At 27.8% G+C, this 27,847-nt stretch overlaps 1 protein-coding gene across 2 annotated transcripts in view; it reads right to left on the minus strand.

Moving 5' to 3' along the window:
- The window catches only part of LOC129958018 (E3 ubiquitin-protein ligase MARCHF8-like), a 97,342-nt gene that overhangs the window by 14,384 nt on the left and 55,111 nt on the right, over positions 1–27,847 (minus strand). The gene's annotated exons all lie outside the window — the stretch shown is intronic.

Genomic DNA, 27,847 nt, shown 5'->3' on the forward strand with positions numbered 1-27,847 from the left:
TCTATAAGACGACATAAACTTTTTTAAAAAGAAGTTTTTACAGAAAGTTGTATATTAGTTGCTATATAAAGCCAATTCAGAAAAAAAAATCATATCCATATTATAAAGTTCCTGTTTGATGTAGTTTAAAGCTGTTTTAATAATACTTTCAATATCGCTAATGAATTTACCATTACTGACCTTGCAAACGTTCGTCCCCAATTATTTTCTGTTGCTCATTTCTTCACTATTAAGAATCTATTCGGGAAAATCTTTTAATCTTTAGTTTACATTTAAATTTTCTTTTTATGATAACAACTCATTTATTTTAATTACCCACAACGGGATCTTCTTTACTGAGTACTATTTAAAATAATTAGCAAAATGAAGGAATAAGGCTACTATCCGCAATCATTGTACCAATATCCCCAGCCTTTATTTCATGTGAAATCAATGATATATTTCTTTGAACCACTCTCTATTTTCGACAAAATTTCAGAAGCATTACTTCAGACATTCTGCAAAGACTTTACCCCGTGGAGAAAAGTTTTGACAAAATTTTCCAGTTACAATGTCTAAATAAAATATTTAATGTGTCGATTTCGTCAATTTTTATTTCAAACAAAAGCTCATGATTTCCAGATACGCCATCAAGGGTTGTCTCCTTCTTTTATTTTGAGAGATATTATAAAATAGACAGAGTTTCCAAGATAGACCGATTGATCGAATTTTGCCCATTTTGGTCACTGTTAATTTCGGCAACTGAAAAGTGTAGTTAACACTGGAATGACTGGACTAGTCAAAATGATTGCTTGATCTCTGGTAGAATCTATGTCGATTACTAGTAGTTCTAGTTTGACAATTAGAATGCTTTATCTTTCATCATTTAATCTGACCAACGTGATTGGTCATTAATAGAGTCACCGTATACGGCAAATGTTAATGAGATTAATTTAGTCATACAGTCATTTTTAATGAAATTTAATGCAGCAAAATATATAATTTTTAAAATTATGTTTCCGCATACTGATTGAGCATTTTGAATTGATTGAATTAGTAGGAAAATTCGATAAGGTTGAGGTCTCTATTTAAGTTTTAATTTGAAATCTAGAAGAAAGTATTGGATGACCATAAGTATTCAGATAAAACAAAAATTTAAAAAAAAATGGTACAGTGGTTGCAACTGCAGACGCATGCACGCGCTCATATACGAGATTAACGACGACATTCGCTCGCATGTCGGATTAATTGGCATGCGGTCTGCAGCAACACTAGCTGCACGTTCACTTGAACACCTGGTATTGATCTGATTCGTATGTCCTATAGATAGTGAAATGAATAACCATTCAACTATCACAAATATTAGGAAATGCACTTACCGATTTATGACTTTTAAGCAAAATGTCGCTAAAACGGCCTATCGTAATTGGAAAATCTACTCTATATGTACAATTTAGAAGTTAATAATGCTAGCAGCCTAATCAAATTTTAAAAAAGTGTTAACAACAGAAACCAGTATCAATTATTTTTAATATATTTTATTTTAATATAAGAAACTAAAAAAGAATCCTATATAGCCTTTTGCAGTTTCAGTTTTTATATTTCTTAATTTATGTCGATTGCTGTGATTGAGTTAATTCGAAATCCGTGGAATAAACCACTCGAAAATAGAGTTTGTATATTTTATTTTAATTATTGCATGTTTAAAGTTTATGAAACTTATTAATAAATTAGCTAGAAAAATAATGTAGATAAATGATGGTATTTTTCACCATCACTGTTTTAATATGAAACAAATCATCTGAATATTATAATTAAAAGTGTAAATAACATAAAGAACTTAAGATATTATTCATTATGAAAACTCATAAGTTAAGCGAATGCTTTATACGGTATAATATAGTAAAAATTTATGCGACTTTCTTACAAACTGATTCGTAGTCTTGTTTCTAAAACGTACAAGACATTTTGAAAAATAAAGTATTTTACTAACGACGATTTATGACCAAACTACTCTATGTAAAGCCCTAATTTATTTATAATTTGTATAGCTTTTACAACATATTTCAAACTGAAAGATACTAAAATATATATTTGTTTCGATATTTCTTCTTCTTCTTCTTCTTTTTTTTTTAAATATTTTGGAGAGAATTCAGCATTTTAACACTTCATAACGGGAAACTATATATTTTCACTTTTGCTATCTCTAATACCTTTTTAATAATCAACTTTAATAAAATTCAAAACAAAATTTAATTTAAATTTAAAATCAAATCTAAATTAAAAAAAACATAAGCTAATTAAAACTCGTTTTAGATGGTACATTTACAATGAATGGTGTTAGGAATAAATATTGATTACACAAAAATCAATGGTTTTAATGATGTTCAGTGATTTACAGAAAGGTTATACCAAAATGTACACTTATTTCAGATTCACTGCGAAAGAAAGTTTCACTTAAACAATCATCGATATTTCCACTGAGACAATATCTCAGAAAAAAAAATGCACACACACACATTCATACAATAAATCTGCATTCTGTCATAACATGTCTTTAAGAAATCAATTCAAGGTTACATAGTAAATATATCACTAGCAAGCCATTCTGTGTCAAAACAATAGAAAGAAACCTTTGGTGGATTTTAAAGATACATCCATCATCTGTTTTTTCCTTTTTTAGACAAACCATTTTTCAACAAACAATGCAAGAAAGAAAGAGGAAGGGAATCCAGTCATGTCACAATTCTTTCAAGAACTGTTTGTAACATTTGACCGGGGAAACTGGAGTAAGATGAAATTAATAAAACAAACTCCCCTCATGCACTGCAAATCTTTCAGCATTTCATATTCTATATCAAACACTTACAATCCCCATTTGTCTTTTTGGATTGAAAAATGAAAGAAAGGTGAAGCATCCCAACCACCTTAATTAGCCGAGGCAAAAATCCATTCCCTAAAGGTCCAATGACATAGCGAGGAATTTGAATAGAAAATTTAGGAAGCGCAAGATGGTGGACTCGGCTTAATGAATTAACTTTTTCCATTCGTGGGAGGATAGGACAGAGAAAAAAAAGCAAAGAAAATGGGTAATAAGGTTGATGTCATCAATCTCTCTCTGAGGTTTGCGGGCGACGCCGCATCGGTTGATCAATACTAACTTTTAGAAAGAAGAAAATGAAAGCGTGTAAATTCCGTGTTGCCTTTTGCATCGACTCATCTCAAATAATCTTCTTGTGCTAGTAGATAATGGTATTCAGTACATTTCCATTCATTGCACTGACAATGGAAGGGCTACGAGGTACTCGAGTGTGCTGATTTGCTTATTTAGAATAAAGGAAAGTCAGACAGTGTCTGGTTATGAAGTGAAGATAGACGCCGGATTTTAAAAAAAAGGCTAGATGGCTAGAATAGGGTAGAAAGGATTTAGTAAAGAAATAGTATGCTTATATTGATCTTTAATATAAAGAGGGTACTGCAAATTAATGAACAATAATTTATCTCGATTATTTCATTTTTCTTTTTATCTTTCCGATACATTGTAAAGAGTGACGAAATATTCTTGAAGGAACCAATCAATTTGCAAGAATCTATGAATCTGTTGTTAAAGACTGATAAATTATGAATACATCAGTGGTTCTGATGTAGATATTATCTTGCTCAAGGGAAATCTAAAAGGCACCTAGTCATGCTTAGTTTTTCGGTTTTAAACGGAAATTCAAAATTTGATGTATAAACAGATCATATCGGCAGAATGTATTCATATGGTAAAGGAAAGTAATTTTACAATAAAACGTTACTGAATAAAATATTAATTGAACAAAAATGGATATATTTAATGATTCACAGTGATTTTCAGGAGGGTTATGAATTAAAAATCAATGATTTCTATTATAAAATGGCGGACAATTGGGTTGGTTCATTTTTTCATTAACACTGAAAAAAAGATATCACATAGATGAACAATTATGAATACTGATTAGCAGTAATTTTAAATTTCGGTTTGAATTATCTACACTTGCCATTGTTAAGTCCTTTCAGTTTCTGTCAAGGAAAAAAAAACATTCCATATCAATTGATAAGTCGTGATAACGCATGCAACAAAAATGCAACCTTAATAGATATATAACAGTAAGTATGTGTTTTTTTGGTAAAATTTTAAATCCTTCTTCTTTTTGCCTTTTATCGAATTGACAGTATTTTCTCTGGCATTTCATATAAAAGATATTGAAATAATATAAATAAAATGCATTTAATAATTCGAAATCTGATCGTTATTTCATATCAAAAAACATCGTTGCTAAAATTATCTAACTTAAATAATTTTTTAAATGTTAATATTTTGAGAGTCGTTTTGAATTAACGGATAATAAGCTATTATTTACATTGCTTTGCTGGGAATATAAGAATGGAGAACCGACTCAATGCAATAAATATCCGCTATTTATTTACTTTCTTGTTCTCTTATGATAACTTTCCTTTCGGAGTAGCGTTTCCTTTTCTCATTATTAAATTTCTACTCGGCGGTCATATGACAACCTATAGATTTTCACTACTGCAAGCAAGCAAAGGTTTTGGAAACTTGAATAAGGACACTATATTGCAATCTCTCGATGTTATAATGCCATTCAGAGAGTAGTGTAGATAGAAAAAGCTTTAATCTGCTTTGGTAAATAGAGTTGAGATTTAAAATTACCACAGCACTCAATATTGTTTGGACTTGTTGGGCCACGGGAAACTACTGATTTATTTTACATGTAAGTGCGTGAAACAAGTGCATTTCATTCGTCCGATACATACATAGATACATTATGTATAAGATACACTTCAAGCGTTGATAAACGTGTTAATATGAATAAGAGAAGGTTTAAGCAAGGGAGACATTTGTGTTATCTTCGAAACGATAACTATTCCTGCCCACTTAATAAAATTCCCCAGTTGTAGAGAAATTCCATGAAATCTCACTATGCTAATATTGTGTTCTAACAATATTAGAAACATTGTAGAAAGTTCCTAACAGCTTGCAAAAGCTACTTTCTCTCAACGAACCTTGCAACATTTGTCTGATTCTCTCCTTCCTCTTTTCCTTGAAAGAACGAAAAAGAGCAATAGATGTTGAGTAACCCATTTTACACGTTTCCAAGGGTGGAGAAGAAAGAGGAAAAAAATCGAGTAAAGTTGGCTTTCGATCGATTTCCTGTCAGGGACAGGATTACAGTGACCTGATTCGCTCCGTGAAACAGAATTACACGAAATAGCTGAGCGATGAGAATTCTCCGGGGATTCGTCTTCTTTATTTGCTGGACACGCGGTTATCCGATTACAAGTGGCTATGAAGGGAAAGCGTCAACATTCTCTAATTGATTATGGAACACGTAACGACCCACCTTCATGGAAATGAACCTTCTGCTTACAAAGAAGAAAATGGGATCAGCACTGTTATTTTCTCAGAGTGAAATTTTAACGTAATTAGTATGAAATTAAAATAGAAGATTTTTGAGAATCCAAAATGCTAAAAATTGAATTTCAATGTCACGATTGCAATTGAAATATTTTGGAATCTTTGCGATGCCAAACGGTTTTAATTTCATCGTCAGAACTGATATTATTAAAGGAAAATTTTCGAACCTTTCTTATGTATTTTTTATTATATTTCATTAGAGAATAATTTTCGCGAGAATGTACTCTCAGCTCTTACGATTTTTAATAGCATGGAGCTAATTCCCCATATTTATGAATGTGTCTTCATTTCTTTACCAGAGAAATTAAGATTATTGTCAGTGACAATGTTTAGATTCACTTTAAAGTTACTAAGCAGTCATAGTACGAATATAACCTTTAGAACACTACTGTATAGTGTATATTAACAATTTTTTAGGTTTAACTAATATTTTGTGACAGAAGTTTATAGCTTGCAACATCGAAAAGACTTGCTTCTAGATTTGAAAATTTTTGCAACTGTAATAATTTTGGAAATTAAATAATATTCCAATAAATTTGGAGTATATACTATGGCAAAACAATTTTAATTCTACAGTCTCATGACATGAGAATTTATAAATATAAATATTTATAAATTCTCAAGTAGTTTAATTACATTTCAGAGATAATTTGTACTGTACTTTAATAAAATGGTTAATATACTGGAGGAAAAAGCTTTCCCTCTCAATGATTGTGAAAAAACACAAAAAATGTTTCTCGAGCATTTTATCTTGAAGCAAGTTATTTTTAATTTTATTGTACTCGATCACATTAAATTATAGTAAAGTTATCAATCTAAATTAAACAGTGGTTTACAGAGTGATTAAACGTAAATTGTTTACGGATTTTGAAGACTTCAATCCGATATCTTTGATTCAAATAAAGTAAATTTAAAACTTCTAGAGAAATTTAAAAGCACACAACATTAATAACAAAATATCCTATGACGTTTCAGATTTTTTGAGAGTAAGATGTTTTATGAAAAAGATAATAAGAATGCTTTTAAATCTGAATTTTATGTAAGTGGATTTTTGTCTCGAATAATAATAAAAGCTAATATATGTCAACGAACGTTTTGTACTGCTATATTTATGCGTAAGACATCCTTCGACAATATTTCAAATATCCCCCTTTCATTTTCCATTGATTACGACCTAGCAATACTCGCACAGCATTGCTCGTGGCATAACATACAAGAGGAAAAATTAGCTTTAAACTTAAGTCTAGCCTCCACCCGATATGAGATGGAAATCAAACAAACGTAACAATTTGGACATAATGAGTTTTGAATCGCTGTTTAAAATCAGACGTAAACAAAGAAATGTATTATCGCATATGCATACCACAGCTCTTGCTATTTGCGCATGCACAGTTTGAGGTTTTCGCACATGTGCATAAGTGCAAAGCATAGATATTGCTGTTCTACGCATGCGCGAATCGTAATAGGAAAATAATTAAAATCACAATTACAAAACTTCTTTTTCTATTTTGATATGATTTTAATAAAGCCTTCCAAAATAAATGCCCTACAAAATGGTACAAATATCTCTAAAATCGGTTCTGTATTTCTCGAGTTTTTGTCTTTCAAATATATAGACGCTTTCAGGAGACTTCATTTTATACTATGTATAGATAAATTTGTATTTTTAATAAGATTTTAACTTTCCCCGTTGCTGTTATTAGAAACACAATTTCAAGCTTTTAAGTTTTCTCAATATGTACAAAGTAATTACACATAATAAAGAATAATAAATAATATTCCTTTTTTACCGTTAACCTCCTAAAATATTATTGAAAAAAAATAATTATATTAATAAATAAAAAACTATCTTTCATTGGTTCCAATTTAGTTTTCATCTCATTCTCCTGTTTATTTTAACAACTTTTAAAAAATACTTTTATGCGTAATTTGCAAAGATATTTTTCATAATTGGGATGGAATTAAAATCGTGTTCATTGCTAATACAACTATTTAGTTATATATTTCCATTCCATATTAAAACTAAAAAAATACAAATTCTATTCACTTATTTCTTTGGTAAAAGCATAATGAATTTTACTTTCTTTTTCATTTACATCATTTTTTTGTAATCAGTAAATAAAGCTAATAACATACATTATGGAAAATAAAAAAACGGCAATACTTATACATTAGGAAAATTCAACTCACCTAGTTGATTATAGCAGTCACTTTTTAAAATTCTTTTTATTAGCATAGTTTAATCTAATTAAAATTCTGTTGGACTTTAAAAATATCGTACTATTTTAACGTTGATATCAACTGTATAGTTTTCATGGGAAATAAGGAAGTGAAGAATTAGCATTGCCAACATGAAAATAGATATTAGACGTTGTGGACATTTATGTTTTATGATTTAATACCCTTAGGGACTTTAATGAACATAATAAAAAGAATAAATGTAAGAGTTCTATGATAACATGTTCTACATATCCAACACAATTCGAATTTTAAAAAGAACCATTGAAAGAAGCGTAATGCCAGAGGCAGTCTGTATATCAATAAAACTGGCTATTCAGTTCTATGATGCAAAAGTGTAGTTTTGCATTAAAAAAAACTGGGCTTGCTTCTCTGCTTCTCACAAGGCTAAGCCTTACAGAAAGTTTTGTTTAAGAAAGACAGCAGATTTCATCAAATTTAAGTGACTATCAATTTTTTATGACCATGAAACTTAATTCTGGTTTTTCCAATACCATGCTATGATTGCTAGGTCAAAATGTCGTTTACATATCGGCTGCCCAAACTGTATAGAATCCTATATCACCAATGAATCACCAATGGATAAATTCAGGAGCTTGCGTGACACTGGAAGAAGGGCAGAAAAATCGATGGCATATTTATTTACACTAAGTATTTTCGTCTTTTTGCCGCTAGGTTGGTCCAGAGATCAAGAAAGAAAAAAAGAAAGGCCTAGTCGCGACCTTACAGAAAATTGTTTCTTTTGAAGGGAACTGCGTATTTTGCAGAGCCAAAGGGTAAAGAATCAAGTTTATCGTTTAAGTTAGGCGGTCTTTGTTCGCTTCTGGTGGACTTTTGGGAGGAGAACGGAGAAAAGTTGCTGCAAAAAGTTTATTCAAGTGGAAAAGAAATGGTTAGTTCACAACCGAGACAAGGTAGAAAGAGAGGAATTAGGTTGTGCTTTTCTTTTCTATTTGATGCCATTACTGATTCGTTTTAGAAAAAATTCGTACCTTTCCTACTTTTCATTAGATTGTCGATTACGTAATACGTTATGTGCTTCATTATTTAGAAAGATTTTCAAGGCCGTGGGGTTTCTTAAGCCAGGTAGAATGAAAAAGTAGTAGGTAGACATATTTTTGAAAAGAAATAGAAAAGACAGACATTTTTTTTTGAAAATCTAATTTAATTCCACCAAAAAATTTCTGCAAAGTCAGGTGAATCTATAAAAGTAGGCACACTCAACTGAAAAGTTCATTCAATTAGATACAAATTCTTCTTTCTGTTATTAAATGAACAAGACTTAATTATTTAAACACAGTCCTTTATTTGGCATTAGTTTGAGAAAGAAAGTGAGGCTTTTCTAATATTTTACTTAAACAAAAAAAGTTTACTTTGAGATACCAAAATGTTCATGTTGAGCGACCTTTAGTAACTTTTATATTTGCTTTAGCTTTAATACATTTTTTTTCCTTAATAATTCCTATTGGTTATAAGATTAAGTACATTTTTTTTATTATTAGACACATGGTAATCCATTGATAAATATCAAGGAAACATACTGCATGTGCTTAGTTGAATAAACTGATATTTATTGTTTCAATAATGCGTGAGAGATGTCCGTGTACCATCATTCCTGTGCGCAAATAACGCACACAAAAATATTTTGCTATTTTAAAAGCAAATAGTCCGCGCTTTAAAATGAGAACTAATAGAAACAGAAGCAATAAAATTTGAAAATTAATTATTAATGTTCTAATTATAGAGGAAAATACTACAGATTAAGATTGAAATCATTTTTTTAGTAATTAATGACTGTAATAAACAGTACTTTCTTTACTATAGAGTATTTATTAATTACTTTTACGTTCTTAACACATTTTTTAAAAAAATATGCTAATAATAATTCAAAGTGATTAAATGCATTAGTTGTTGTTGAGATAGAATAAAAGACACTTTCCGGGTAGCCTACTGTTTGTGAGAAGGAAAATTATCCTCTTTATATATACCAATATGATGAATTGATTTCGTTAAGTTATTAAATACTGTTTTTTTTAGTTTGTTTCGCGTCTTATAAAAAATTAACATTTTAACATAATTATGTGATTTAAATTGGTTGTTAGCATCATCTTTCATCATATGATTTTTGTATTAACTATCTGTTTATTGATTAGGATTTATGAAACATTGAAGTTTCTTTTAGATCATTTAAAACCATTTTTTTGTTTTGTTAACACTGATTTATTGAAACTTAGCAGACAAAAAAAATCGCCTTTTTTTTTTTTTTTTTTTACTGAATCTTAATGTCATTTCTTGCTTACGGAATTCATGATATAGCATGTTAGATAGAAAATATTCAAAAGAAGACAAAAAAGTATTTAACATCTTGTTAGTAAAAAATTAAACATATCCGGAGCCTATCATGGTTGTTCAACATAAAAATGAATCTAGCAGTACAACTTCATTTACAAATATTATTTGCAATTCATTTTTTAGCTGCATCAGTGACAACAATAGTTGAAAACATATAATCAAATCTATCTATTATTTTTAAATATTTTCTCTTCAGATTTAATGCTATTTAAATGAATTAACGATAAAAGGCATAGTGCTTTTAGCTCTATCTATTGACAAATTGTTTCTTATGATAATTTGGCTGTATGGTTTTTTTTTATACCATGAGCTATTGAACTGTAACTGTAAGGTTTTAATTTAGGTAGAAAACATCTGAATCTTTGCATCTCATAAATGTAGAATATCAGAGTAATAATTAGAGAACTAGATGAAAAATGTCTATTCAGAAAACAAATCCTAAGGTTTTGAAACTAAAATCCTGTAGAATTTGGATTACTGAACGATATATAAAATGTAGCATAAAATAGAAGTTATTAGAAAATTTTTAGTTTTTGATGACTACTTCTTATGTGGGATTTCAGTATTTTTCTAATATACAGTGAAAAAAAATTAAATTCCTTATGGTTTCCCACTAAACAAAAGATTACTTATGGAGATATCGCAGCTTTCTCAAATAGATAATTATCCTATAATCAGAAACAATACTTTACCTGTAAAATAGAGCGCAAAATCCAAGCACATAACTTAAAATCTTTATATGTCTCATATCATATATTTTTTGTTTCGCAATGGAGTTTTGCTTGCCAGAATTCTTATTTATCACTATAGGTCACTTGATTGCCCTATAAATATGTTTGGACAGCTTTGCATATCACGCAACACAATATCCTCAAGGCTAGAATATGAGAAACGAGGTAGAAAAATTGTCGTTACAGCATGACAACTGTTATATGACCGAAGATTGTCTGAAGAAATGGGAATGTTGAGATTTCGAGTCGATATAATCTCAAATTAAAAGTTCTGATCAATAGTGCAAAGTATTGATTTGATCCTCAAATTTTCTGGAACTTGATGAATTAATGATGTATAGACAATGTTATTGTTTTTTTGTGATGCGCAAAAATTAAGCATTTCAAAGTATAATGCATTTCGGTTGTGGAAAGCAACACTTTTGAAAATAAGGATACAATGAAATGTAACTTTGATTGTAATGAAACTTTATCGTCTCTAAAAGAATCGAAACCTACTTCTAAATATTTTTTTTCACAATATTACAGTTGTGCCATCGTTTTTTAAACTTACTCCAGTATGCTATGATTTGATATTTTACATTTGCCTTGAATTACAAGACGGTTAACTAGTCAAATAAAATTTTGTCTGAAATAAGTCCTCAGAACATATCCTATTTATAAATATTATTAATTACAATAATGTAATTAATAATTACAATAATGTAATAATAATAAAAAAGAAAGTTTTTGTACTTTAGATCAATCAAAATTGAACGTTTAGGAACGTAAATGCCTTCGGAAGTCACAATTTCAAATTGAAATGTATGCTTTGTAAAGTTCATCAATGAGAAGTGAAAAATTTTCAATAAATCCTTTAGTTTTCATAAAAGTAGTATAATTTATAGTAAAATGAAAATAATAAATATTTATTTGGTATGCATTCATATTTATGTACCAAGAGAAGCTAATAGTACTATTTTAAATATCTCTTATGAAAAGTCAGCAGCCCTGTTATGAATTTGAAAATTAGAAACGGAGGCATGTATTATTATTTAGACATTTAAAATTGTTCTATTAATTCAATTCAGACTCCAAGTTACAGTTTAATTCAAATTTGAAAGGGCTCTGCTCATAGTGTTATTAAATTTAAAATAATTGGAAAGCCAGAGTAGGCTTCTATACAACGAGAAATATACAGATTGTTATATATCTTCAATAGACAAATAATGCTGTATGTTATTAAAATAAACAACTGGTTTTGTATTATTAAAACAAATATTAAATATAATATTATTAAAAAAAACAACTGGTCTGCAAATAATACAAAAAATAGAATATGGAGACTGAATGATGCATGAGTTTTATATTTTGAAGTTATTATAACGCCAATAAAGATTAGACTTCTTTTAATAAAAAAGCATAAACATGCTTTAATTTATATAGTTCTTTAAGAAAATGTTTTTTTAATTGATAGGGGTTCTCAATCAAAAAATACATGAAAAGCATATTAAAGACATCAAAAGGATGACAAACCCAGTTTGATATCTAAATAAATAGGATATAAATTATAAAAATGAACGGAATATAAACTACATAAAGATTTTAAAAATATTTAAAAAAATTCATCACTTGTCCGATGCTTTTGAATTTCTATATTGCAGAAATAAAATATTATATTTGAATAGACAAACAGAATAAATTTAAATTCTATAATCGAGTATTCATACATTGTTGAACTTGAATATTTCAGTTCAATAATGAAAGAATACGGCAAACTTATCCTGAAAGAATAAATCCGCCGTAGATATTTTAAAGAATAAGTTTGTCTTAAGCCGTAATAAAAGCTGGATGAGAGGTAATTCTCCTTTTAAAAAGATGTGCCAAAGAACGCAGTATAAAAATACTATTGAACATAAATGAATAATCAAAGCTAATAACTGATTTGCAATTGGAATAATTATAAATTTAACTACAAGAATTAAAAAAGCAGCTGAAATGAGAGTGAAAGCGCTTTTAATCATAAGAAAAGGATCAAACTTTTCTATGCATTTTGATGAATAGTGCGTGAAATAGTTCAAGGTAGAAATCTCCCTGATTGCTCCAATTTTTTTGAGATTTCTAAAAATAATAATGCAAGAAGTAGAGACATCTACTAAAATCTTCAATGTTTCTTAATATATAAGAGAAAAACAGAAATTGTATTCTTATTGTTTAATGGAAAGAATTTGCGACAAAGAATATTAAATTGTTTTATTGAAACTTATTAAAATAAATAAACAGTTTTCTTTGTCCCTTGGAATAACTGCAAACGGTATTTTTTTTATTTTACTTAACGTAAATAATTATTTTAAAATATTGCATCTCATTATGTTTACAAGATACTACAGAGTACCTTCAAAATTACTTTGTAAATCTTATAATAAAAGGAAAAAAATATATATATAATTCCCCCCTAGGGACAAGATGCAAGGTTCGAAAATATTTTTGGGTAACTTTTTTTGAAAGGAAAATGATAGGAAAGTACATATAAGAAACCGGAAGGGAACAAAAGAGCACCTTTTAGCGTCGCCAGAAGGGCAAAGCTCTTTCAGAACTTTTTGCAGAAACCTATTCTTTGGTCACGAATCTTACTGGCACGCGAACAGTTCCTTTTCCCGCATAGAATGCACAATTTGAAAATCTATACCATAATTATTTGTGTATTCAGAACTTTCCGACGCAATTGTCGTAGTTAAATCAATTAATCTAAGTGAAATACAGAAATAAATAAATCAGACCTTACAAAACGAGTCCTTCTTTCTTAATATATGTAAAACGTTTCGTATTGATTCCTATCTATTAGAAGAAAAAGATATTATAAAATAAATAAAGAAGATAACTAGTGTTAAATTTATGAAAATATATACTTAATTACCTCTGTCCGTTTTTCAAAATAATGACACGTTTCAAAAAGATAATCTATTGAGAAATATGTTATCAAATTTAATTAAAAATGTCTGACAAGAAGTTTTAATTTAATAGTAAACTTTTATCAATAATGAAAAAATAGTAATTACTACCATTTAAGTTGGTTACTATTTTATTCAAATTAAAGTGTGAAATATAAATTGCTTTTAATTATAGAAAAGCAATCATAGATAGAAATGAGTAATACAGGATCTTCTTCAGTTGGTTGGATATTATAGCAGCCATTATAAAAATAAATAATATTATTTTATTTTTTAACTATTTTTAACGATTACTTGTCAATGAAAATGTTTTCAAAAGAATACAAAAATTGGAAATATGCCCACAGATTAATTTTTAATTATATATATATATATATATATATATATATATATATATATATATATATATATATATATATATATATATATATATATATATATATATATATATATATATATATATATATATATATATATATATATATATTAGCTTATTTTGGTTGAAGCAGAATTCAGGTTCGAAGACACTGAAGAGACAATTTACAATTTAAAATTAATTTTAATATCCATTCCGGGAAAGCAATTTATTTAAAAGCAGACGCTGACAAAGCACGTCCACAACAGCGCAAAACAAAAGCAGAAGTAAGAAAGGAAAGAAACAAAAGATCACTAGTCATATATAACTGAAGGGATCATTTTCACTTGATACGTAGACTGATTGCGCAGTAATTTTTACACAGCTTCATACGTAGAATCAGATCAGGAAATAAGAGAATATTTTATTATGGGTTAAATTAAAATAAAATTTTGGAAATTAATTTGGATTAAATTAAGAGTTTAATATATATATATATATATATATATATGTGTGTGTGTGTCTGTGGAGAGAGAGAGAGACAGAGAGAGATAAGTTAACATTTCGATTAAATTTAATTAAAAACCTAATTAGGATTTAAAAAAGCCTTTCTAAACACCTACTTCCCAAGAAGTAACTACCTGCTAAATTTTGTTATTCTTGGTATAAAAATCTGTCTAGTGGAACATTTTGTATAAGTTTTAATCATACATAATCAGATCACTTGCACAGCAGTTTATAAACTGGTAATAGTATCAGGATTGCTTACAAGTAAACCATTTTGGAACTTCACCCAATACGTAACGTTATTGAGTACCAACAATTAGAACATCACCGGAAAAAATCCGATAAAAATATTATGAAATAATTTTACTGGTGAGGTATTCAATGAAGTAATAATAATGAGATGATATATTTAAAATGCCTAATAATAAAAGGACAATGCTTGATGTTGTAAAACGTTCATAACAGTTCATAGATGCGTGAAAAGAATCAAAGTAATCGATAATAATCTAATATTTTCAAGAAAAAACAGTAAAAAAATATCACTGCCTTTAGAACCTAAACCATTAACTGTTATGCTATATCTTAAATTTTAAATGCTAAGGAAGTTCTTAGCTTTTATGTGTTTAAAAAAGACAAAAATAGTAGTAAACACTCTGGCTTATCAGAATCATCTTTTGAAACTCATATTGCAGATTCTATTCAGTGACGAAGCAATTTAATATATATCAATGATGAAAGTAGTTGAATTCAAAGAAATTATTTTGTTATAATCAATCAAATTATAAAATAATTAGTTAAACATAAAGGAACAAAATTTTTTCAAAAATTACTTCTTGATAGATAATAGTTCTTTTCTTGCAATTAGAATTCTTTTGAAAATTTTATGTTTATTTAATTAGGAATAACAACATTATCAATCAAATTAATGATTAAAATTAATTATTTGACTTTAATTGTAACAAACAAAGTAATTATCACACCTATAGATGAAACTGCAGAAAGCTGCAGCGTGTTTAAAAGAAAATACATAACTTACTTTTAAGAAATTCGAAATGGCAATTGCGTTCATCCTGTGAATGCGTTATCAAGTAGTTTTAATAGTTCTATTTCTCAACAAACATAAGGTGTGTACTTCTGCTTGTTAGATAAAATAAGAAACTATTTTCGTTATCTGGGAAAACATGTTTGTACCGAAAATTGGGAGATCTAAATAAGATCAAACTGAGGATATTTATATTAAAAAGTAACACATCATAAACGTAAACGAAAAATCTGATCTTTTAGAGTCAGCGAAATAGATTTAAGCATAATAATTACAAATTAAAAAAAAAATGAAATTAAATTTCGCATCGGGAAAAACTACAAAGGAAACGAAATTTTAAGCACCACATTCTAAAAACAACACAATCGTTTTTATCTAGCAATGAAAATACGATATCAATATCGGATACGAAATTAGCATTTATTCAAGTAAATATCTTTCGATATCTTAATCCCCCACAGTTAAATTTTGATGCTATATGTGGCAAGAGATATTTTTTGATTAAATTTCATTCACTTTTTAAAAGGAATTAAGTACAGGTTTGAGCTCCGTTAAAATAAATGCCCATTTTGAAGCCCTACGAAAGCTATTTTGGAGTGTACCTCGTAATTTCATTATGGTGAGATAACCATAAAAACTGTTCTCCTGCCCTTTCTAGGCATTTGAGGAGATATGATCCGGCTGCCATCATAGCAATTTTGTGTTTTGTGGCCGATATATAACAGTTTCCGTTACTAGTGATACAAGCAACGAACTCTCAGCGGGAGGTACGATCTGTCATCGGTGATGTGTCTGTTTACCAATTCTTTTTCTCCAGAGAAGCGAGAAATAGTTTGTTTATATGGCAATTTCAGCTCAGGTGCCGTCCTCGTCACCTGACAGTGGTTCAAAATTACGAAGTCCGTCCCAAAATAGCCTTAGTGTTGCTCTAAATCGGGACGTTAATATAACTAAACTAAACGAATCTATTTGCTGGTATCGAACACGAGACTTTACCACTGTGCTATTCGGTTTTCTTAAATGAATATAGAAATTTTCACTAAGTTCCAAAACACAACAAGAAAAAGAAATGTCGATAATTTTATTTTTCGCAGAGTAAGAATAGTAACTATCTTATTAAAATTATGAATGGTTAATTAAATGGCACTGCGATACCTCTTAGATCTGCCATGTACAAGATTTACAAAATGATGCACAAAATTACCAGACTCCAAACATACATTACAAATCCATTATTTGGGTTTTGCAACTTTGGTCAAAAGTTCATATATCTCAAAGCAGCATTGTTTTGGTATAGTAAGTTGGTTGAATAGAGTGAAAACTTGTAGTATAACAATGATGAGAAAAAAGATTTCTTTTACCTTTTTATACTATCAATTTTTGAAAACTGACTTATTTATAATTCATTGGGAAAAAACTATTCAGTTCATTCGATCTCATCGTCTCTTTTGTTTCAGCACGAGTTTTTTTCCTTGGGTCAGGAGTATAAAAATGCCAGTGAAGTAACCTTCTCCAGAAGGACCTCTCTCCAATTCATTGAGCGCCTGACATATTTTTAGAAAGGAACGATTTATTAGATCATCATTCCACCCTTCTTCATAGCCTTCACACACCCTGTCTAATAACAGCACCATGATCGATATTTAGTCCCCTTTCCCGCCCTTTCAATGGTATGAATTCTTCGCTTTTAAAAGATGGTCTCGAGCTTTTTGATCCTCTATCAAAATGAGAACTATTTTGTATTTATATGGAAGGAAAAGTCAGAGCTCTTCAAATGTAAATCTTTTCGGATGTTTTTAAAAATGCATATTGAGGTAGGATACGAGATCATATATACTTTTACGTGAGCCGGAAAATATTCCATTGATTTTTTTATTGCATACGAAAAATTTACGATCATATATTCTTTCCTGATTATGACAATTAAACTGGCGGAAAGAGTACATTTCTGTTGGCTTATTAGTCATAAAATGTTTATGGCGAAACAAATTAAATTTTATTAACTAAATTATGGATATAAAGAACCTTATCTGAAAGTACTATAACAAAAGTTAAAATTCATATATTGATGGAAACATTTAGGATACCTGTATTTTATAAAATTTAATAGATCCACAAAAAATGGATAGATATTTAAGTAATTATTCTTATATATAAACTTGCTTTAATATTAAATTTATTATTACGAAAAGATTTATCTTGATGGGCACTTTATAGCAAACCATGATTTTCCTGCTTCAATTAGCAGTAAAAGAAAATCTCTTTTGAAAGGTTAGACCAATTGGTTTTTCATGAACTATCAATTTTAATCAAATAATTTTTTATAATGAACTAAGATTTGTTTCATAAGTTCATCATAAGTTTAATCATTTGTTTATAAAGTTAATCAAATTTTATAAAGATTTATAATTTTGATTGAATTTATAAAAAATTATAATTATTTTTCCACTTCATTAGGATTGAAATATGAATATTTTTCATAAAATAAAAAAAAAAATAGTAGATGAGATTTTAGTTTTATGCATTTTTATTGCGCTTAAAAGGCACAACAGTTTGTTGAAATAATAAGGATTGTTTCCCTAGAAATAATACATGAAACATCTTTGCAGATAAATTGACGTAGTGTTAATATATGCAATGAATGTTTTTTTTCTTTCAAATTTTAATATTCTAAGTGAACAATTTAGTTCTTTTTATATGGCTAAATTTATTAATTTTTTTTTCAAAAATATGTTTTGTTAGAAACAAAGAGAAAATTTCTTACAACTATTTTTCAAAATTCTTCCTAGCTAGTAAATATTTCATGTATATTAATATGAAAGTATTAAAAAAATTCTTTATTCAGACACATTATATTTCTTATTATATAGCTATCATTTTACATATAAAAATCATTTGAAAAGAATCAGTCGTGCAATTTAGAAAAGACATAATAAATCGCCTTAATGATAAGACTAATGACTCAAGTTAATAATTACTTACTTACAAAATATAGAAAAATATACTTTAAAAAGAATGTTTTATGTCTGACATCGCTATTTAAAAAATTCCAAACAATGAGCACAATAATTTGTACAGCGTAACATGAGATTTGAAAACGAAATATTTCAATATTAATGATTCATGTCCATAATTATATTAATGCATAAGCAGAAATATTTGAATACAAAATAATTTGTTAAAATAATTCACATTAGTAGACATCGTTATTTAAAAAAAAATTAACTAAGATAATTCCTTTTACAATTATTTAAAAGAAATCTTCAATTTATAAAGTACAATTTTTCAAATAGGTAAATTAATTTCTTCCACTTCAATTGTTATTCATCAGACGTTCACATAATCTAAATTAATAAAAATTAACAATGAAAAGATTTTTGTACAAAGCATTATGTTCTCTATAAATCCTCTTATTAAACTAATATCATTTATTTCAGCTCAACATTATTGAAAATTGAAAAGTGGAATATCATTATTCGCAGGACAGATAGTAATGTGTCTGATCATTAAGTATGTGTATAGATATTTCAAAGGATAGAGTTTTAATATATTTAAGATAAAATCAGATATGAGTAACTCATTATGGAAATATATTTCGAATAATTCTGTTATCACTGTATAGAAGTCAATTATGTCAATATCCACTAGGGCGAAACTCTTTGAATTTTGTGACAGCTTGATGGTAAGATTTAGTATTTGATATTTAGTGACTGGATCCAACTGAATGTCTATTAAGTATTTATTTATTTGCGATGTTGGTAAACTAGTGCGAACACAAACAGCCCTGTTGCTATCAATAGTTATGTTATTTAATCAAATCCAACACAGTTTTTTGTAAACATCCATTCTTTTACTAGATTCTTAGATTAATTGTAGCTTAAAGAAATTTATAAGTAATTTAACATATTAATTAACTTAATAGAATTCAAGAAGATGTAAAAAATTGTTCTACATATTAATCCGATCATGGAGTTTTGATTTTCGTGAAATAAAAAAGTTTCCGTCCAGAGTTGCAATACAATGCTACACACTCAGCTGGTCAAGTCAGTTGAAAGAAAGATTAAAAGAAATCGCAATCCAATTATATAATTTATTTAGCCTCTTGATATATGATGATTTCAATGAATGAATTTAGAATAATGAAATCTGTACGAGCAGTTGCAACTGAAGCTGGAATGAATTGAAGTATGCAACTTCATATAATTTTTCAAATTTTTGCAAGTTGGTGTAACATCAAATTTTGGCATTGTATAGGAATACTGAACAATGCTTCCAAATTTTATTATTTTACAACGGCAGTATCATAGACGCCTGCGATGCACTTACTTATTCAAGATGGAGTACTTCCTCATACTGGATTATGTATTCGGTTAGTTTTACAACAATGTTTATAGAAAAACAATTGACCAAACGTGCATTTCTTTGTTGATATCCATTGAGTTTCCCCTTTCACCATAGTTGTGAAATTTGGTTCTGGGATCAACTGAAAAATATTTATAAAGGAAGAGTTGATAATATAGCATCTAGAAGGATTGTATAATGCTACAAGTCTGACAAATTTACTTTGAATAGCAGTTTTGTGAAGTAGAACAGGCATATTTTGTACAGTGGGGATGGCAATTTATTCAGTCATATGTATCAGTGACTGAAAAATAAAATTTGTAGTGGAAATTGTGATTTCTGAACTTCTTTAGATTCATTAACTAAATAATACTATACTGTAGCTGATAATTAAAGGCAGAACTAATTTTTTGGATACATCAGAATTTCATGGTTATAATAGTACGTACACCAAATTTCGTTACATTTGGCCGAGCGATCTTTTTACAAGCTAATTCTAAATGCCTTACGTTATTTATAAATATCCAGTGCATGCAATAAATAATTTTTAATTTCATTCTCAATTTAAACCGATTTAAGGATTCATTTTGTGAAAAGCTAATATATGTAGCCATTTCACTGAGTCAGTTGCAGAGTGATTATGATGCATTTCATAGCCCATTTTTCAATTTATCTTAGGTATCTGCTTTGAAAACCAAACAGATGCATTTAGGAAAAAAATTTGAATTATATCCTGATAGCGACTGAACTTTTCATTGTCGTCACTGAATCGTCAAAGATTATGTTTGCATGATTTCAATGCATTCTCGATAGAGGTGTACCTACCTTAAGATGGTACTTCAATTAAAAGGAGAATTTATCTTAAGAGTTACTGAATCTAGGTGTAAACTATAAGATTCCAATGAGACCAATCAATAGCAATCCCAAGAATTAGTAAGTTAGAATATAGGAACAGTAGCTTAAATATAATGATTCGATCTTCAACTGTGGTGCAGCGTGGTCCTCGAAAGATGTTATTTGATCCTCAGTGTCCTGATTTGATATATGTTGCTAAAAAGAAACATGCAAGCACTTATCTTCAAGCTATCAAGATACCTATATTTGTCCCTCTAAAGCTAGTGCTGAGAGCAACTACAATCCCTTTTCCCCCATTGGTGCGCCAATGAACTCCAGAGAGTCAAGTGACGCTTAATTGTTAATGTAAATTCTCTGCTGTTCTAAATGCCCTAATATAATTATGCCTTTGTTGTCAGTTGGTATATGTCTTGATGAATCTTTTTTTCATATCGTTATCATACGAAATTCTATATTTAATTTTATCTTTAGTTATGATGAAATATATTTGATGCATTTAAATTTTATGAAAAACTGCTAATTTAATAATAATCTACTAAAAATACTGTAAAATAACTACATTTATCATCACAGGAAAAACAAAATTTCACTTCCTGAAAAATAATTAAGATTTTTAAGAAAACTGATTCCAGTTATAAATGGGGAAAAGAAATTCGTTGAAACAGTTCTGTCAACAACTTCAAATGAATTAAAAAAAAGTGAATGGAATATTTCATTTGAGTGTCTTGAAAACACTATTCTCACTTCGTCTTTCTCGGTGTTTGCGTAAGAAGGCAGATAAATATTCCTAGACGAATGAACGGGGCTATTTTTATCCATTCCTATGTAATCTCGTTGACGCAACTGCTGTAATAGACGGAATAGAGACATGAAAAGTGGAATATTTAGCAATCTCATCTCATTAGCAGCGATTCATAAATATTTTGAAGCATTTTTTGCCCTCAAATAAAATTTAATAATTCAGAAAAAACTTCTAGTAATATTTTGAAATAGTTTTAATTCAAAAAATGAGGATTATAATACTATTTAACATTTGGATATTTATTCATTAGAATACTGATTTTACATCCTCTGTAAAAGGCAGGTAAAAAGAGTTGAATGCACGAGCAGAAACAAATGAAGTACATAGAAGTACACTAACATTTATTTTTAGAAATCTCTAACTTCTTCCTTCATAAATGAAGTAGTTTGCATAAGACAACGAAAGAATGATTAGATGACATTCTTTCCATAAATGTTTTTTTTTTAAATTTTTAAGACGATTTATAGCCCGTTGTTTCATATAAATCAAATGAAATATTTTATAAGTAAATACACAACACAGGACAAAAATTCTAAACTAATCATAATATATAAATATCGTGGTTCTTTGCTTTTTAATTGTCATGGTTTTAGTAAAATGGATTTCGATATGGAAATTCGAAGAACTAAAAAAAAAAAAAAAAAAAACCGAAAGGCTGTTAAAATTTCAGGTAATTTTGTTGCTCCGAATCGTATAGATAAATTTAAATTGTAATGTTTATTGATACTCAGTAAGAAAAAACAATATATAGTCTAGCCAACATATATACAATAAAAAACGAATTTATTTTGGAACAATTAAGGTACATCAATCTTTTCCCCTATAAAACGTTTCCAATCTGGATCAGCAAACTTGTATCAGTTTTGTTTCCATTGTTCAAAATATCTTTGCAAACCCTCATCAATCAGTATCTTAAGCATTCTTGTCATGTCACTGCTTATCGCCTTTACGCAGTTCAAGTCAATAATATTATTTCAGCATTTAAGGAGCAAATATATATAATAATATAACAACGGACTAAGTTTGAAAATGGGGAGGATGAGCAACGTAATGATCGGATTATATGTGGAATCTCTGGGATTTCGTGATGAATTTCGCCACGAAAATTTTTCAGTCCCATATTTCTCCACAGTTGTTTGTATAATTGATTTATTCAATTATTTCATGAAAATCATTCGGACAATCAATCAACGACCGGAAAGAACACAAGACTGCACGATTTCGGAATTTTCATCAACATATTGATGAGATCAACGAATTGGTATATAATATCCATACGTGTTTCTGGTACATTTCAACTAATAAAATGCTAATAAAATAGAATTTCCCCATCAGAATATTTCAGTCGCATATGTTTATAACAGTTTGTATAAATGATTTATTCAATTATTTTCATCAAAATCATTTGGACAATCAATCAACGACCGGAAAGAACACAAGACTGCACGATTTCGGAGTTTTCATCAACATATTGATGAGATCAACGAATTGGTATATAATATCCATGCATGTTTCTGGTACATTTCAACTAATAAAATGCTAATAAAATAGAATTTCCCCATGAAAACTTTTCAGTACCATATGTTTATAACAGTTTGTATAAATAATTTATTCAATTATTTTCATCAAAATCATTCGGACAATCAATCAACGGCCGGAAAGAACACAAGACTGCACGATTTCGGAGTTTTCATCAACATATTGATGAGATCAACGAATTGGTATATAATATCCATGCATGTTTCTGGTACATTTCAACTAATAAAATTCTAATAAAATAGAATTTCCCCATGAAAACTTTTCAGTACCATATGTTTATAACAGTTTGTATAAATGATTTATTCAATTATTTTCATCAAAATCATTCGGACAATCAATCAACGGCCGGAAAGAACACAAGACTGCACGATTTCGGAGTTTTCATCAACATATTGATGAGATCAACGAATTAGTATATAATATCCATGCATGTTTCTGGTATATTTCAACTAATAAAATGCTTCTATTTTTGTTTAACAACATTAGAAAAATTCTATAATTAGAAAGAATTTCTTTTTTTTCACGCTACCATAATATTGCAGAAAATAATTCTATTTTAAAAAAATAATAATCTATTAAAGGATATTTTTTATTAAAAGAAAAAAAAACGAATTCCAGTTAAAACTTATAAAGCAATAAAAGTTTATAATGAATGCACATATATCTTTAAGCTTCCTGAATATCATTGACCAATTTTTATGGCTAAGAAGGGTAGCCCTGATCTTAATATTACTAGAAAGAATCGAAAATATTAATAAAATATTAATAAAATGATATTTCAATGAAAAGACTATTTATTGAAGGTATGTTCTCTATGAAGAATTTTTAATTCGTAAAATGCATGAATAGATATTTCAAAGATAGCTTTGCTTTTTGATCAATTCATGGAACTTACAAAAATAGCCTATTAATGGTTATGTTAATATACGAACAGACAGAATTAAGCAAAAACTCTTCTGTAACTTCAACACTAGAATAAAATATAAAAGATAAAGGTAGGAGTAAAAGGTTCATTTTTTGTGGAATATTGATTTTAAAGGAACTTATATTTTTTAAATGATTGAGAAATTTGATTTTAATTATAATTATCATTTCAATCTGATTTTATATAACCAGACTTTCTTCTCATTTGGATGTTTTCTTCATTTAAATTTTATTTTTAATTAATAATTTACTATAAAAAATGAATATTAAAAATAACAGAAAGTAACAGAAGTTCCATTATTTTTTTATTTCAGAAAAATGTTTTTTGATTTCTGATTTATCTATATGTAATGTTACAATAGAAGCAAAAAATAATTAGAACATAAATTTTTACGACTTAACTACGAACACCTAAAAATATATTTAAAAAAAGCAAAAAATATTGTTTCAAAAATTACCTTCATTTATAAAATTCAGTAACAATACTTAGAACATTTTAAATTTTGGAGTCAATATTTGAAACATAAAATTTTTCAAAATGATGAATTTCATGAAATCTGTGGTATAAGTAAAATAAAAAGGATATAAATATTAGAACTATTACCTGGTATTCCACAATGAGGTATAATATTTTCAGAAGATAATAAAGGCAATTTTCCAAATACTTGTTGCCATGGTAACAACTTGATCATATGACGTACATTGCTTGTGCAGTAATAGTTCAGTTTTATGTGAATAGCAGATAATAATAAAAATAACTTCAGTTTCAAATTATGGCTAGCGATTTTCAAATCAATATATCACATTAGAGGGTTATGAGCTGAATTTCTAAATTATATTGCATTAATGTATTCTTCCAGATATAACGAGCGCAATATACACGTAACGTACAAATTCTCAACGATGAATAGAAGAATAAGTTGAAGTACAGAATTTTTACTATGTGAACGATATTTTTAGAATTGCAGATTCACGCGCTGATTTTAAATTTTCTTTTGAATAAATAAATAAATTTTTAACATGAATACAAATTTTTAAAATTTAGTTTTCCAATAAATTTTTTAAAGAACGGAAAAGTTATTTTATTTTTAAACAATAAGTTGAATTTTAAGAACCGATCTTTTCCGATCTTATAAAAAAAATCTATTTTTGAATATTATATATTTTAAATTAAGGATTAAAATTATTAATTGTAATTCTAAAATTTTTAAAATGGCAACAAAATCTTATTAAAATTAATTCCATTTTTGAACAAATAGGCTTCTGATAATAAAAATAAAATAATATTAAAATATCTATATTGATAATCTGGCAACACAGATTTATAGTATATCAATATGCAGTAATGATTTTTTTAAAAAAATTATAAGAATGATTTTAAATAATATAAAAATTAATATTTAAGAGAAGTCGGTATATGAAATCTATGAAAAATTCTTTAACAGCTCTACAAATGAAAACACGAGCCCATTTTACATAATTTTCTATTAAGTTTTTATTTTTTTCAATATTTCCTAAAAGTCAAAGAATTTTTGTTCTAAATGAAAAAAATGAATTGAAAAAAGAATTTTTGTTCTAAATGAATTGCACAGAAGCTAGTTACGAGGGAAAAGTAAATAAAAAGAAATGTAGAAACATGTTCATATTATCTTACCGGAATATTATTAAATCAATAAGGACCGTCCTGCTTTATATTAAAACATTTATCGAACATTTTATTAGAGTTTAATTATTCTATCTATTTTGTGTAAAAAAAACACAACCGAAATCTAAATAACAGAAAATAAAAACGCAATTAAAAAAATATAAATTTTGAAATAATTATTGTCAAAATTATTAATTTAATTAATATAAAGCAATTAACATAAAAGAATGACTGAGATTAAAAGAAACAATTTTCATTTTCCAGTTTATCTAAATAAAGCAGCCCTAATTTATTTTATAACTTTACTCTTTCAACAGTACACAAAAATATTTTTAATCAAAAGAGAAACAGGACTGAAATATTTTTTCACGATGAAAGTTAATGGAATGTTAAAAGATTTAAGTGAAATAAGGCAGTTAAATAATTAGATAATCGATGGATCTTTCATCTGTTTTAATTATACATTTTTTTATACAAATGAAATATTTAAACAAATTCCAGGTTCAATATTCAGGCATTTTCCTCCCAATCCTATTTATTGTACTGAAAAGCGTTTCCAGCGTTTGGCAATTAATAAAATGAATGGTCTTTTAAAGACTTTTGCGCCGAACATAATAAACTTTATTGCAAATGTAATTGCCATAATAATCAAGTGATAAAATGGTAGAAGAATATTTTATAGGCAGTTTAAAGAGTATTAATCATCTCTTACATACGAATCACATGCATTTGCGTTGCATTTACTATTCATAAAAATCATTCAAAGTTTAAAGGGTATTCGTATAAAAAGATTTCACTAAATGTGCAATGTTGAAAAATTCAAAATTTGAACAAATGATATTTTATTAAAAAAATCAACTATTAAATTTTACAGAAAGTATTTATTTGTATATACCTAAAGATTTTGCTAAAATTTAAAATTAATTAAATATATTAATATTTAAATAAAAAAATATACTTCATTTTTCAACATTTAAGTTATTTTTTTCTCTCTTAGTGTTGTTTGCTTGCGAAGTTGTACTTGAAACTAGATTGACATCAAACTTTTATACTTATTTTCTCGTCACCAATTTACTGGAAACGCATATGAATATTAAATTAAATGATTTAAATATGCGACACAATTTTCTTTTAATTTCAATTTAATTGTTGTATCTAAAATTGGCAAAAAGGCAAATTGAAAAATTGCATTTTAAATAGTCTCTCTTTTATTATTCGAAATAATTGTTCTAATTTGAATTCCAAATAGCACGCTCTCTATTAATTCAGTAATACCTTAGAATTTATAAATTTTTAGACTATTATTAAAAGTTATCAGTAGCTGAACTTCTCAAAGGATTGTATTGACAGCAGATCGTGTTAAATAAAACAACTACAGGATCTAACTATAATTCAAATCAATTATCAAAAACTGAATCCTCAAACGACTAAAGAGAAAAAACTCAAGGGCATATTGTGACTGTTAAGTAATCAGTAAACTCTGACTAATAAAAAAAAAATCAATAAAATCTCTGTCTTAGAGCTATTACTTTTAATTAATTTTACGAGATACAGTTTCATATTTTGCTATTTAAAAGCAAAGTCTTACAAATGAAGGAAGCTAAATAATTACCTAAAATCATTTATTAAATAAATTAAAGAAATTTAATAAATAATTTAATTAACTTTATTCAATAAATAACAAACAGACTGTTGCAGTTCATTAACTGAAAACTGCAATTAACATACTGAACATCAAATTGCTAATTTGCTCTAAGAGTTTACGAGTAAAAGGCTTCGCTCTAACAGCTATATAACTGGCATCTGTTATGTATTATTTCAAAATATCCAACTTTCCTTTCTAGCATTTACTGAAGCAAAAAAAAAAAAAAAAAAAAAAAAAAAAGCCATTACAGTACCCTGATTAAACAGTCACAACTGACGCACAAATTCTGACGATTTATTGGCAGCTTCATAGATTTGAAAGTTACACTACCTCATAAAATAGTCAACATTTTTCTCAAGTTCTTCTGAAAACAAGCTTCGAGTTTATGAAAAGAAAAAAAACCCCACCTACTAAAACCTTTCCAATTTTTTTGAAATGATTTTTTATGATTTAAAAATTGTTTTATGATACTGAAAAGCCGAAAGATTCTTCACAGAATGC

This window comes from Argiope bruennichi, chromosome 1 (genome assembly GCF_947563725.1).
Source record: "Argiope bruennichi chromosome 1, qqArgBrue1.1, whole genome shotgun sequence".
Lineage (NCBI taxonomy): Eukaryota > Metazoa > Arthropoda > Arachnida > Araneae > Araneidae > Argiope > Argiope bruennichi.